The sequence below is a fragment of the Ascaphus truei genome, chromosome 1, assembly GCF_040206685.1.
Source record: "Ascaphus truei isolate aAscTru1 chromosome 1, aAscTru1.hap1, whole genome shotgun sequence".
Taxonomy (NCBI): Eukaryota; Metazoa; Chordata; class Amphibia; order Anura; family Ascaphidae; genus Ascaphus; species Ascaphus truei.
Genome location: NC_134483.1, coordinates 489190257 through 489205372, shown reverse-complemented (window position 1 = coordinate 489205372; position 15116 = coordinate 489190257). Strand labels below are relative to the sequence as shown.

Here is a 15116-nt window from a genome sequence, read left to right as displayed (position 1 = left end):
GAAGATCTCTGCAGATCGTGGAACGAACTCGACCTCACCAAGGTATCCGGTGTAGCGGACCGGAGCGACACATACTCCTGCACGAGGAGTCTCCAAGCTTGGCCTTCTCAAGACCCGGGACTACCCGAAGAAGTGGTGCCATCCGCGGAAGAAGTCACCGTTAAAGGGATGGTTGGAGCGGACAAAGACTCTGTTGAGACCGCTCTGGTAGTTGTGGCCTCTCCCAGGTGCGCGATGGAGCGCTATGTTCGCCATGTGGTGGACCGAGGAAAGAGACTGAGCCTCCCTGTCTCCCGTGAGACGAGACCGGAGGATCCGGAAAGGGTCAACACCCAGGACCCCGTACATTTTTTTCTGCAAAAGGGAGAAGGTGGGTTGGTGCAAGGGACAGGTCTTGAACTCCAAAAGACTCACAGGAGTCAAGGTGGGATACTCTCACCCAGTCTGTTAGGGGCACTCCACTCTGAGACTCAGCTGGCCTCGGGTATCCATGCGGGTATGTTGGGTACAAATGGGGAATTGCTTGTGTTTGATGTACAGGTTACAATGCATTTTCCATTATATAACCCACTGTATGGTTGCTACCCAAGTGAGGGCGTTGGGATTCTGCGAAAGGGAGAATGTAGCCCCGAGGTAAATTTAAACTCCCTGACCTTCTGCCGCGAGTGCCGTGGGGTCGCGGGTGCCGCCGGAGGCAGCGGTGGACCCGCCGGCACTTTGCGAGGGTGGGGGCCATTGCAGGGAGCAGAGCGGGACTGTGCGGTGCAGGCCGGTTGCCGGGGACGCGATCGGGCCCTTGCTAAGGCCGCGATCGCGTTGCCACCGGCTCGGCGGCTGGAGGAGAGTGCGCCGCCATTGCGCGTTAGTTCGCGCATGCGCAGGAGGCGGCAAGCGCGCGATAGGACTCCAGGGATAGGGAGAGATCGCGCGAGAGTACGGAAGTGTAGAGGGAGATTGAGGCGGCCATTAGGGGTTCGCGCATGCGCAGGGCAAGTGCGCACGCGGCCCCAATGCTTTAGGCAGCCCCTGGGGACTACAACTCCCAAGAGGCTTAGGGAGACAGAGGTCAGGTGCTCCCTTGCGGCCAATAGGGCTGGAGGAAGCTCAGCCCGGGAATATAGATACATTTCCCGGGCTTTGCAGAGTCAGTCAGGCAGAGGAGAAGGAAGGAGTAGGAAGGGTGCAGGGAGCGCGTGGCTCCTGTACCAGGTAAGGGTTCTCCCTAGATCCCCAGGCAGGCCCCAATTCCCAGTAAGGGCAGGGGGTAACTGATGAGGGACGGCCCTAGCTAAGGAGGTCACCCTTAGGTGTGGAAGGTGCAGGTTTGGCAGTGCCACAGCGGAGAGGGCTGTGGGCACTGGCAAAGAGGCACAGTGTGTAAGGAGTGGATTTGCTGCGGGTTCCAGTGAATGGTGTGTATCATTCAGGTAGCTGTGTGTGCGTGCAGCTGTGTGTATGTGTCGCTGCATGTGCTGGGCGCAGTGTGTGCAGCGTGTGTGGATCCCTGCAGGCCGACAGTGTGAGCTGTATGTTGGCTGCAGGTGCTTTAGGAGTATCTAGTGAATAGTAGATACAGATAGGACTGGGTAGCTAGGGGAAGGGGGGCAGGTTATTGTTCCACAGGCCCTAGGAGTTTTCCCCAAGCCATCCCAGGTTGCGGTTCATCAGGGACAGGCCCTAGGTTAGGGTTACTGTCACTCTAGGAGTAGTTAGCGATAGGAAGGGATAGCGGCGGTTGCTGTTCCCATGCGGTTGGTGTTACCGAGAGACGGTTGAGTTCCCGTGGAGCGGTGGGACCCTCGTTGGGGTCCACGGCAGAAGTACCTGGAAAGGATCAGACGGACGTCTGACCCTTTTAGAAGAGAGTGGCGGTCCCGAGCATCGGAGTGCTCGGAAGGTACTTCAGTATTATAAGTGCACCAACTGGGCCCTAGCTTAATTTAGTGACTGCGCAGTCACCCACGACCTCCATAGGAGTACGGGACATTGGGTGTGGGGGATCACAGGACACTGGGTGGGAACACCAGACATTGGGCTGAGGTGATGCGGATAGAGCATCAGGTTATGTTATGATGTTATGTAATGTGTTATAGTATTTGCTATGTTCTCAGTAAAGTGTTAGTATTCTTTCTATCGTTATGTGTGTTATTGTATTTCTTACCCAGGGCTATCTTTCATAACGGGGATCCTGGGTAAGTGGAGGCGCTGCACCAGGTAATGGTAAGGGTTTCCCCAGGCTCCCAGCTAGCGGAGGCTCAGATCTCCTGGAGCCACAGGTGTTATACAGTTACCAGTAGTCCCTTAGAGCAGGTGTGTTGTAGGGAAAGGAACCGGTTAGACCACGAGGGGCCAATGTGAGATTGAGTGGGTCGGCCGATTCACAAAAAGGGTTACATCTATATAACATCTGCCTTTAAAAAAAATATATATACACATTGATATCACTAAAAACACATTATTTACATAGCGAACAACCCTAATAACATACAAATAGTGCTTAAACCTAAAATTTCTTGTATGGAAAAGTACCTAATGTACTAATGATACTGATTGAAGGGATACGTACTACGGTATAACTGATCCCAATGGTTCTATAGCTAAAATAAAATTGTGCTACTGGAACCTCTTAAAACTGTTCCGACCAACTAATCCTCTAAGCTCCTCCTCCAGCAAGGCTCTGGTTATGCTCAGTGTGGCCTTCAGCTGCTCATGCTGCTCTCTGGGGACACACCGGGTATTCAAATGCTCTTGCAGCATTTTTACTTCGTTAGCAGTCTGGATATTTTCTTCCAGCAGAACTCGCTGCTATTCCTCTGCATCCACCTGTTTCTCCTTGGCATCCTACAGACTCGCACACAGTCCTTGCAGCTGGCTCTGTAGCATGTTTTGTGCTTGTGTGCGCTGCTTCAGGGAGACATTCTTCTTGCAGCACTCTCTCGGCCAATTGTTTCTTCTTCTTTTCTAATTCATGGAGTCTCTTATCTCCTTCACTGACTTGGACAGAGAGGGTCTTGCACACTTGGTTTACAGTTTCAAACCCACTATTAAAACCTTCAAATGTCTCCCTCACAGAACGTTTCTCTGTGTTTAAGTAGCAAATCTCTCCTGAGAGACTGCCAGCTCTGTACTAAGCCTGTGAACTTCCTTTTGAGAGGCTTCAAGCTCTGTATTAAGCCTGTCAATTTCCTTCAGAGAAATTTCCAGTGCTCGTTACTTTTATCAGCGAAGCGCTGATCCTGGGCAGCATCAATGTATGTTTTCTCCAGCTTACTTGACATGATAACCAGGTCATTCTCCAACTGGTGTTTTTCTTTCTCCTGTAGTACACATTTAGCAATTGCTGTGGATAGACACTTCTGTAGTGCAGCCTTGGCCTCTAGCTCTTTTATTTAGCTGTCCATAGAGGCAATCTATCTCATTCCCAGCGGACTGAAGTGCCTGGGTTAGGGCTCTTTTATTTTGGTTAAAGTGTCCTCTATCTTTTCCACTATTCCTGGGATAATTCTGTGAGTCGTCTTAGGCTGCGGTCCCACTAACTACTACAGCGCAAGCTTCGGCGTGCGCTGTGTTATCAAGCCCCGCCCCCCCAGTTGCTCCAGTCCCAGTTCCTACCTTGTCGCGCACCTTTCCCCAGCGGTGCGCGACAGGTTTTCAGGCAGGCAGGGGAATTTGAGATTGGCATTTGCGACGGAGGTGTGGCCACGCCCCCACCGGCAGTTCAGCCAATGAGGGCGAACCAGCCGTGGGACATCATGGCCATGCCCCCGCAAACCTTCCGCCACGCCCTCTCCCGTTGCAAACGTTCTCTCTCCCCTCAGACTGCAGATCGCGGTGTAGCGCTGTGCACGCGTCGCCCCCCCGCCGGGCGCGCGTGCCACAGTGCTGACTGGGGACTCAGCCTTAGGCTGCAGCATATCTCTTTGTCTTCTAACGCAGGTTTTCCTGATGTTGACGGGTCATCCTTAATTTCTGCTGTAACTTCCACTGTAACAACTCCTCTCTTCTTTTTCTTTCTCTTTGCTTTGAGAAGCTCTGAATAACCAGTGGTACTGTGTTCACATTTATTGCTCAAAGTGTTTTCAAAGTGGGAGCCATAGTTTCGGACATAGGGAAAACCAACCTCCCCAAGAAAACCAGTAAAGAAGATTTGTGTCTTTAAAGCAGAAGCATTGGAATGAACAACAGAAATATTAGGCACAAGAGGGAGACAAAGGTAGGAAAGCTGACCTTTAGATTTGAGACCTTGGCATCAGTCACAGAAATATCATATATTGCAGGGGAAACCATTTGCAGTTAAATCTGAAACTTTTAGAATCAGGCATAAGAATATCACAGATTAAAGTGAAATCATGGCATATTGGGAGTATTCTTGATTTTGATTTTGAAATGGGAACCCTGTGAACAGCAGTGGTCCAACCAGGGAAAGCAGAAAATCAAGGTAACACAAGTCTATTTTTAGAAATACAAGTCTGAGAGTCTGAAGTGGTGACACCACGTACTGCAGGGACGTACAAGCTGATCTTTGGAAAAGGGAATATGAGGGTCTGAAGGGGTTAAACCCGGCACAGCAAAAAAATCTCAAAGAAAAGTGCACTAGTCTCAGCAGCAACAGTTCTAGCCTCAGCAGAAACGTTTTTGAACATAACAAATCTTCCCTATCTGTACAGGGGGAGCAGTGGTGGGTTTGCTTTAGGAAAACGTAAAAAAAAAAAAAAATTCGGCTGAAATTCCCACAAAAAAGAAAAAGGGAACTCTTCTCTGGGACAAAAATCAGAATATAACAAACCCTGAAGAAAAACTTGAAGCAAGCACTTTAGAAATCCACATTTTCCAAACACCAAGAGAGTACTTATCTTCAACCCAATGCAAGCGGGAGAGACCTGCTGAAGCAGGCAGGTGATTAATCTGGTCCAGCAAGGTCCAGAAGTGGCCTTGACTTATGTCAAGGGGAAATTCCTGGAGCGGGTAAGACCTCGGTGGCCAGAGCAGCGGGGAGCAGGCAAGGATTGTAGTCACAAGCAGGGTTTGGTGGCAGGCAGCAAGCAGGATCATCGTGGTCACAGGCAGGGTCGGCAACAGGATGGCAGGAGCAGGAACTGAGATTAGGGAGCAGGAACAGGACTGGGACTTGCTAGCAGGAAACAGACTGGGGCAATCTAGTTCAATAGCAAGGGCCTTTAATATGTCATCAGGACTACAGGTAACAGGTCAGGTAAGATCAGTGCAGCAACAGGAGTCATGATCACAAAACAAAGGCAAGGGAGAAACTGGAAACTATGAGGACAGGAGCAACAAGAGGAAACAGACAGAGGAACCCCATAGCAGACAGAAACCAGCAGCACACGAGGTGGACAGAGAAAGGAACTATGGCTATGAGCAGGATATCTAGGGGACCCAGACATCTAGGTTGCTTCGTCTCTGAAAGTCAGGATAACTGGGTGGACCTTCTTCCTTAGGCAACATTTGCACAGAACTCGTTGAAACATCACTCTTCACAAGAATCCCCGTTCTTCTGTGCCTACGGGTACCATCCATCTGTCTCCCATTCTGGAGTCCCTGTGGTGGATGACAAGGTCCAGGAGCTACAGTCTCTGTGGAAGAGGATTCATGACAACCCAACTAAAGCCTCCCTTCAGCAGAAGGATTATGCGGATAATCGTCAGTGGCCAGTTACAGGTTGGAGACCACGTCTGGCTATCTATCTACCAGGAACATCCATCTGAATATTCCTTCCCTGAAGCTCAGGCACAGATTTATAGGTCCCTACAAGATTGCGAAACAAGTAAATCTGGTCGTGTTTAAATTGGAGCTACCGGATACCTTAAGGATTCCTCCGGTCTTAAATGTGTCACTACTAAAGGCTGTGGTACACAACAACTTCTCTGCTGCTCCCACCCTTCCAGGACCGGTTCTGGTGAATGGTCAAGAGGAGAATATAATTCACCGCATTCTGGATTCACGTAAATCTCGAGGTAGTCTCCAGTACCTTGTATCCTGGAAGGGATACGGTCCAGATGAGAATTCCTAGGTGAAGGCTGGTGATGTCCACGCTTCCTCCTTGATCCAAGGTTTCCACTGCAGGTTCCCCGACAAACCCGTTTAAATCAACCGGAGATCGATTCGGGGGGGGGGGGGTACTATGAGGTTGGCAAAATCCGTTCCAGATTTTCAGAATCTGGATTTTGCTTTTGCTCGACCTCTGTGTCATGATCGTCCATTTTTGCTCCTGGCAACTTCCTTTTAAAAGGACAGCCCTGTAAGCAGGAAGTTACCGTGCAAAGTTCCAGTTCATGCTGAGTACATACAACGCGCTTACCTATTGTCTTCTTCGTTACCAGACCCAGCTCACGTACCTCGACTATCTTTGTCTTCAGCCTGCCTCGACCTTTGCATCCACACCTACTACGCAACTCTGCTTCCAGCCCTGTCCTTTTGGCCTGCGACTCATTACTCTATCAGGACACTGTCCCTCGGCTCAGGTCGGTTCTTTCATTTTCCTACCTCAGCTCTGCGGGTCGCTCCCTGCTTGAGACGAGCATCGTTACACTCTACCTTTCACCATCTCTCCCCCTCCTTCTCATCATCTCTCCCCCTCCTCATCTCTCTTCTTCCTCCTCATCATTATCCCTATCCTCATCATTATCCCTCTCCTCCTCCTCATAATCATCTCTCCCCCTGCTCCTCATCAGCTCTCTCCCCCTGCTCCTCATCAGCTCTCTCCCCCTGTTCCTCACCAGCTCTCTCCTCCTCATCTCTCCTTCCTCATCATCATCTCTCCCCCCTCCTCATCATCTCCCCCCTCCTCCTCATCAGCTGTCTCCCCCTCAGCTTTCTTCCCTTCCTCATCATCAGCTCTCTTCCCCCTCCTCCTCATCAGCTCTGTCCCCCTCCTCATCAGCTCCCCCTAATCATCAGATCTTCCCCTCCTTAGGATGACCAGATTTTAAAATGTAAAAACCGGAACACATGCGCCCTCCCCTCCCCCCCCCCCCCCCCCCCGCACTCCCCTTTTTTTTTGCTTTCCTCCCTCTCCTCTCTGCCCACCCATCCTCTCTCTCCTCCCACCCCCCCCCATCCTCTCTATGCTCCCTGCCCCCCATCCTCTCTCTCTCCTCCCTCCCCCACATCCTCTCCTCCATCCCCCCATCCTCTCTCTTAAATATCCCACCATCCTATCTCTCCTCCCTTCCCCCATACTCTCTCTCCTCCTTGCCACCCCATCCTCTCTCTCCTTCCCTCCTCCCCCACAATCTTCTCTCCTCCCTTCCCCCAATCCTTTCTCTCTCCCCCATCCTCTCTCTCTCCTCCCTTCCCCAGACACACACTTACCAACACACACACAGACACACTTACCAACACACACTTACCAACACAGACACACACCTCAGACACACACTTACCAACACAGACACCCACCCACACATACACAGACATACAGACATAATCCACACAAACACACACACATCAACAGATACAAGGAACCGGGAGATCTAGAGAGGAGCAACTATTGAATGCTCTGTAGCACCACCTGCTGCCCAGAAGCTGCAGTGGTTAAACAGCCAGGCAGCCCTGCTCTCCTCCTCCCTCCTACTGCTACAGCTGTTCTAATGTGATCAGCCCCGCACACTGCAGCCGGCATCCGCCTCTGATCTCCTTCAACCTCCGCTTTCCTCCTACCCGCCCAAGCCTCTGTCTATCTGTAGAGAGACAGATGGGCTGCAGATAGGGGGGGAGAACGAGCCCCCCAAGAGCGCGGGACCCCGGGCTTTGCCCGGGCTATAGCTACAGCCCTGTCTCAGTACCAGTGATGGAATTGTCTACAAATGGAAATAAAAAACGTGAAACTGAGTGTATACTGTGATCTAAATCAGATGTAATGCAACAATAACCTAAAACACTTGGTAGAGAACTGTGCAAATTTACACCAGAAAGTGAGCCCTTCCAGCTGTGCGGCTGTATTTGGCACTAGCATTAGTGTAGAATTACATTTGGATAAATGAATCGTGAGATTTTTATAAAGCGTAACAAATACAGAGCTCTGGAGACAATAATTGTTAAGTCTTCTTTATAGTCTGTATAATTACGGTACTTTTTGTTATATCGCTGTTCTTTTCTACTTCATTTGTAAGTCCAACGTTAGACTTTTTAGTAGATGTTATACACATCTGCTTTGCAGTACTATACTGTGTGTGTGGCACCCTTGTGGGATCCTAACTAATCTAAGGCGTTAAAAGGAGTAACGAGTTAATCCTAGTAATGGCACTTAGATACTGTAGTATGTTGCAAAGTGATCAGGCAGGTGCTTGGCCACATCTTGTTCTAGAATATGCTGGAAGGGTCAACTGATCTAGAGTGGCTCAGCAGAGGCTGAGCTCTCCCTTCTGCCCAGAGACCGGGGTAGGGAGAACAGATATAAATAGGCAGAGAAAAGAACTCTACCCAGAGGAACCAGAGGAACCAGAGAAGCGGGTCTGTAAAATATCTATGTACACAGTTTGTAGTACGCAGGTAACCAGGGAAGAAGCCCCTTTGTTATTTTACAGTGAGGACAATGTCACAACCAATTCCAGAGTCCCCCTATATGACCTTCAGACGTGTCCTACTCACAAAAGAGGATGGCAAGGGAGATATAGGTTCCCAGCTGCCTCAAAAGAGGGGAGCGCTAAGCTATGTCAGGGGGATAGGGTGTGCAGCCTCAAGTGTGAAAGAACCCTGCCAAGGGGTCCCAGTGGAAGTGGGAGTGACCATTCGCAAAGGCAAATGTATTGCCATGAAGTGACAGCAAAGGAAAGATTTGTGCCTCTTTGGGGATGTTGTCTGAACATTCCATAGAAGAAGTTGTGTTGTTGGACGGCTATAATAACGTTAAAGAAAAGTTCCTGGCACCCTCCTTCTTTCAATTGCTCGCCGCACAAGCCTGCACAGATGCCATCACCCTGAGAGAATAAGGTAACGAGCCACAGAGCATCACATGCACTTTAATGCACCGTCTCACAGACATTTGGGACACTTTGGTGTGACACTTCTTCTGTTGGCAGAGGGAAGAGGTGTTACATATATAGCAGTCAACCTACCCAAGAGCAAATAGAAATTGCTCAAATTAAATGCCCCTCCTCAGACCCGTCTTTCTGAGGGTACGATACAATAAATTCAAATAAAGCCTTTAGCCAAAAAAAATTATCTTTCTATTTTTTTTAATACTTTTTGCCTAATTTAATTACAAATAGTAATGCATGATTTCAGCCAAAAGAGTATACAAATACAAAAGAGATTAAAATAAGTGATGAAAAAAATCACAGCGATACAAACTAGTAATAAAACCAAGGATTCAGACAAGTGATCAAATCTGGCATAAAACCAGTGATTTTCCTCCATTTTGGAGGATAGGTTTCATGGCTGATATAAAATATATTGTGCACACTGATATTCACTCCATCTCTTTCTCCCCCATTCAACTGGTCTCTTTCTGTCACCATTCTCTCTCACACATGCTCTTTCTGTCACCATTCTCTCTCACACATGCTCTTTCTGTCACCATTCTCTCTCACACATGCTCTTTCTGTCACCATTCTCTCTCACACATGCTCTTTCTGTCACCATTCTCTCTCACACATGCTCTTTCTGTCACCATTCTCTCTCACACATGCTCTTTCTGTCACCATTCTCTCTCACACATGCTCTTTCTGTCACCATTCTCTCTCACACATGCTCTTTCTGTCACCATTCTCTCTCACACATGCTCTTTCTGTCACCATTCTCTCTCACACATGCTCTTTCTGTCACCATTCTCTCTCACACATGCTCTTTCTGTCACCATTCTCTCTCACACATGCTCTTTCTGCTACCGTACATGTAATTTACACACAAAGCTAAATTGCTCACATGTTGTGGAATTCTCCAGGTTTTCATAGACACTTTCACAGGAGATGTTCCTCATTTAGAGGTGTTTTGCTTTATTCACACATCCTTAGGCAATTTCTAAGGTCTTTTCAACAATTTTTCTGTCACTTCTTTAAGGTGCTTCTTATTTTTATTCATCTTTTTCACTTATTTGGGCAGCTTTAAATTTCTCTTCAAGATATCTATCTGGGTTAGTCTTTTTTTTTTCCATTGTAAAATGTAGGTAATTGAAGAATGAATAGATTTTTTTATTTTAATCAGGTTAAAGCAGCATTACCTGTGTTTTTAAGAAAAAAATGGTTTGAAGGAGGGAGTCTCTGGAGCTGAACCGCGTTTGTTTCAGCTGCGGGGACCCCCCGGCTTGCCGAAATTCTTAACTCGGAAGGGGGTGTCAGTATCTCTGGCCATTTAAATGTCCCAATAGAAAGCCACAAGGAATGATGTCACAGCTTCCTATTGGCACGCGGGACATTTAAGCCACAATTATGTTAGAGGAAACTATCCTAGCCGCAGCTTCTGCCGGCACCCCATTCTGAGGTAATTATCTTGTGAAGCAGAGGATCCCCAGAGCTGAAATTAACATGGTTCTGCTCTGGAGACCCTCTGTGCTTCAAACGTTTCTATTTCTTTTTTAATCACTAGGAGTGCTGCTTTAAAGCTGCAGTTCAGTCAATATCCTGCATGTGTGTTTTTTTTAATAAATCCGTTCTGTAGTAAGAAAAATACTTTTAGCATTTTCTGTTTTTAAAAAAACTACTTTGAAAGACCAATTTTCTTGTATTCTATTTTAACAGCCATTTGCTAAGGCACTGCCCCTTCGTGTCCTGTCACAAGCCCTGGCACACCCCTTTGTCAGCCCTGCCCTCCCTCTGGCACGTCAGTGCAGGAGTGCTCATGAATATTCATGAGCTTCCACTGACAGACAAGCAGAAGAAAAACAGATCCCTTCACTAATTATGTCACCAAATTTCGCCTATCAATACATGGAGAACGAATTGACCTGCAGCTATACAGTTCTTTAGGTAATTAGAGATTGCACACATGAAACTATTGAAGTAAAAAAATAAATAAAAATAAAAAAAGACTGAACTGCAGCTTTAAGTAAATATTACCTTGACTTTGTTTTGAGTCTATTAGCTAATAGGGTGTCTGGCCTAATTTATTTTTTCCTAACATTTATGGCCTTCTCAGTTTAGTCGCTAAGGATTTCATTTCCAGTTTCTTCTTATTTTAAAGGTTAATGATCACTTTTATGAAGGGTTTTGAGGTTCTTTAATTATAGGAACAATGTAATGCAACAATTCCCCCAGAAACTTACATGAGTGCAATTAAAATAAAGTCCGTATCTTGCCCCCTGAGCAGGTCCTGCTCTTAAAGAAGAAACGTATGTTCTATTGTTAAAAGAACACAATTGTCAAAATACATGCAATATCCTACGTGTTTTTTTTTTGTTTTGTTTTGTTTTTAATCAGTTTTGTAGTATTAGATAATACTCCCTACATTAATTTGTTTTAGGAGTTTAATATACTGAGTATCCTTTGATTTCTATAGCAGGCACACCTCCCCAGCAGTGCAAGTTCGTTGCAATACTTTCCTGTTTGTGATAATTTGTTGCCAAAATTCCCAGTTTGAGCTGTAGACTGTAACAATAGATAATCTTACCTTAGTAATATAAAAGTATATTGCAGTTGCTGAGTTAGATAAAGGCGGCCATTTAGTGAACCCTGGGAAGCAGGATCTTTGCTGATCAGTCAGCAGTTTGCGTTATTCACTTTCAATAAAGGTGCCGCGTGGGCAGTCTCTTTAAGGGAGGAAGAAACCTGGCATTGCTTTTCTGGTGACATATTTAGCATTGCTTGCTTTCTCTGTGTCTAAATGAAGATGTTCCTTGCAGTGACACTTTGCCTGCGGGACTCAGGAGTGGAGAACAGCAGTTTGTTTTACTTTTATTTAAAAAAAGAAGAAGAAAAAACGTGTTCAATAAAAAAAACTTTTTTTGGTATCTTTTCTAGCCAATTGTGGCAAAAGTAAAAAATAAAATAGAAAATTGACATTGGAAACAATAGTAGTGCCCCGTGGAGGGGAGGGCAGCGGCCCCGTGGAGAGGAGGGCAGGGGCCCCATGGAGAGGAGGGCAGGGGCTGGTTGTGATGAGGATATATATATATATATATATATATATATATAGTATTTCTTTTGGTTTGAAGCACACTTGGGGGAGGGAATAATACACTTTTGCATCTTATATGTTATGCTTGATCTAAACTTTATTGGTTCAATACAGTAACAGCACACACCTTGGTTGGGAAACACTAATGTAGTTTAATAACTTTATATTGAAACATATTTATTGTAGCTTCCAAGAGCCCCCAATAATTAATTACTAATGCGGGTACCGATGCACTATGTCAATAAGGTCAACCCGAAAGGCAATGTGATTAAGACTTGGCAATAATGCGTTTTCCCCCATTTTATGCTACTTATCGCTGTACTAAAAATACAGTGTTAAAACTAAGCAAGATGAAAGTCTGCTACACACAATTTTCTATTAAATAATCAAATATATACACTTTCCCTAACACATGGCACAAGCATTTCAGCATTATTTCTTGCAATATCAGCACAGACACAATCCAGCAGATGTCTCTCTTGACCACGACATTTTAGTACTCCATAGACTATCATTATTCATCTGTTCTATCATGAACAGACCAATTCAAATTGCCAGGTATCATACTTCATGCTGCAGCCGGATGTCTTGATGTGAGGACTGTTTGCAATATCCCACAGTCAAGATCGTTTCACAAGCAACCTTCAGCGTTTGTCCCCTCACATCCTCTCACACAGCGCACTTCCGTATTCAGCGTCCATCGCTTGCAATGATGTCGCCATGCTCTCTATGCTCTCCTGCTGCGTGCTGCCACCAATAGCATTATTGTGGACAGGGCGGCACACTGTGGCACGTGTATAGTTGTCTCACTAGACAATGCTGCGGGCAGCCTGCAGGTGGTCTGATAAAACTAGTGTAACCTCCTGTGTGATGCAGGCAACACATTCCCACTGCCCCCTTGCAGATTCCTCTCCTGTGTGCTATGAACATGTGACTGGTGATGGACATAATAGCAGCCAATGACAAATGCTGTGGAAGAGGTGGGACTAATAGGGAGAGGAGCCTTTAGGAGGGGCAGCCATGACACGAGTAGAGTATGCTGTGTATCGATATGCACCGGCGGAGTCAGTAGTAGCCGTGGGATAATGGATTGAATTAACCCCTTGAGTGCCTGTGTCCGCGCAATGTCTGAGCGTAGTCAGAGCGCACTATGCGCAGCCCATGTCGTCGCGGAGCCTGGAGACAATCCCTACTGTCTCTTCTTCTTAGCGGCACCTGCGCGCGGGTTGTGGCTGACGTGTGTCACCCATGATGTCGCGGGACGCGTCACGAGGGCAGAGCCAGGAGATGATCCCTGCGGTGTCTCCCCTTCTAGTAATGCGGCGTCTGGGCACAGGTTGTTGCTGCCGCGAGATGCGTTACGAGGCGGGGCCTTACGCCGGTCCTCACACTATAGTTGGAATCTATTTTGTCACTGTGGCTACGGAGGCCCTCCATGGGGGCCTAGATTGTCAATGTAGCTACCAATGTAAACCATAAATAAATGAATGTATTACTTACCCCTGCCGGGATAAAGGCCATCCTCCTCATCCTCAGGGGCACCCACAGATATTTTTTGAGGAATGTGGACTACGTGACAGGAGCCCCTTTATTTGTCCTTCTTCTTGTAAGTAGGACTCCAATTTTTCCCTGTGAAGAACGTGCCAATATGGCTTCTAGAAATGGGATTTTAAAGATTCTGCTATTTTGCAGAGGAGTAGTTTATTGCATAGTACTAATTTAGTAGTAATGCTGCAATAAAACCATTAATCTACAAACATTAGTAAGATTTCTCTTAGATGTTCCTGAAACAAAACTGAATAAATGGCAAACAAATTGCATCTTTCAAGCTCCTCTCCTGTTTAGCCGAAAACAAATGTAAAGAAATACAACTTGCTTCAATTTTGAGTGGAATATCTACTGTACGTCTCATCCTTTAACAGTCTAAGAATAGTGTTCCATCGCTATGTGAACACGAACTGCATCACTGCATCAACAATGTGCTGGAAGACATCAGTTCCCCAGACATCTAGTTAAAATCAGTTCCCTTCATAATGCAAATGCATCAAGGTTCATGTTATGATGCAGTCCTGTTCTCTACGAATAATCCATTTTCTTTTTTCTTAAGAGACCATAAGGGTAAACGAGTATATGAGTATTTGCTATTTGTAGTTGTAATTTAATTTTTTTTCGTTCCTGCAGCATGGGGCCTTTGTAAGGGCCGTTCTATACTGGTTGCGGCCGTGCATGTGTGAACGCGCGTGCACGTGCCGCATGCTTTTTGTTTGTATAGAATCTCAGTGCTGCCAGGAGCGACATAAATAAGGAACATAAAAATTCCTCAGAAGTAGGAAAAAAAGATCCAGAAAGGAAGATAAAAAAGAACATTTAATATTGAAATATAAAAAACATGTGCAATCAGCCAAATGAATCCACTCCTCACGCCCGCGAAAATTGAAATCCTAATTACAGGAAGACAGTAGGAAATGCGCCTTCAATACGTTCTTTACTGGGGTTGCTGTCAGCCCTCCGCAGAGCGGGAAGTCCCATCGGCACTCGTTCCAGGCCATCCGGTGGCCGGATGGCTCCTCCGACTCCGCGGGTCTCTCTCGGCCAATCCCCCTCCTACTGGTATCTGCCCTGAAGTTGCTACGCCCGCTCGTGTTGTTAGTGCAGCGGGCTCCAGGCAACAAATCTCAGGCAGACCACCAAAGGCTGAGCAAACGTCCTCCAAGAGATGATTGCGCACGCATGTGCACGTTGATCCGCGATGACGTAGGGATATGGTAGCTCCGCCCTACGCGTTTCACGGATACCTCCGCTTCCTCAGGGGCTTAGTGTATGGAAATTAGGCCCGTCCTAGCTTCTTAAATAATCCCGCAGTTTGCTTAGTAAGGGAAACACACTACCAAAAAGGTCATTAAAAAAAGTTAAAATCATACCTAACTGAGTAATCTACCTTAAACCTCTGCCTGCTCAAACAGAAATACATACACACAATACATAAAACAACAAACAACCTATACAATAATAGTAAACATTGCCATATAAGTGCCAATTGGAAGTCA

At 46.6% G+C, this 15116-nt stretch overlaps 1 protein-coding gene across 1 annotated transcript in view; it reads right to left on the bottom strand.

The window, feature by feature from the left end:
* Positions 1-14713, bottom strand: part of SEPSECS (Sep (O-phosphoserine) tRNA:Sec (selenocysteine) tRNA synthase) — a 49991-nt gene extending 35278 nt beyond the window's left edge. The window contains exon 1 of the mRNA XM_075568419.1: positions 14519-14713. The gene's annotated coding sequence lies outside the window, so the exon portion shown is untranslated. The remainder of the gene's footprint in view (positions 1-14518) is intronic.
* Between the last annotated feature and the right edge of the window lie 403 nt (positions 14714-15116).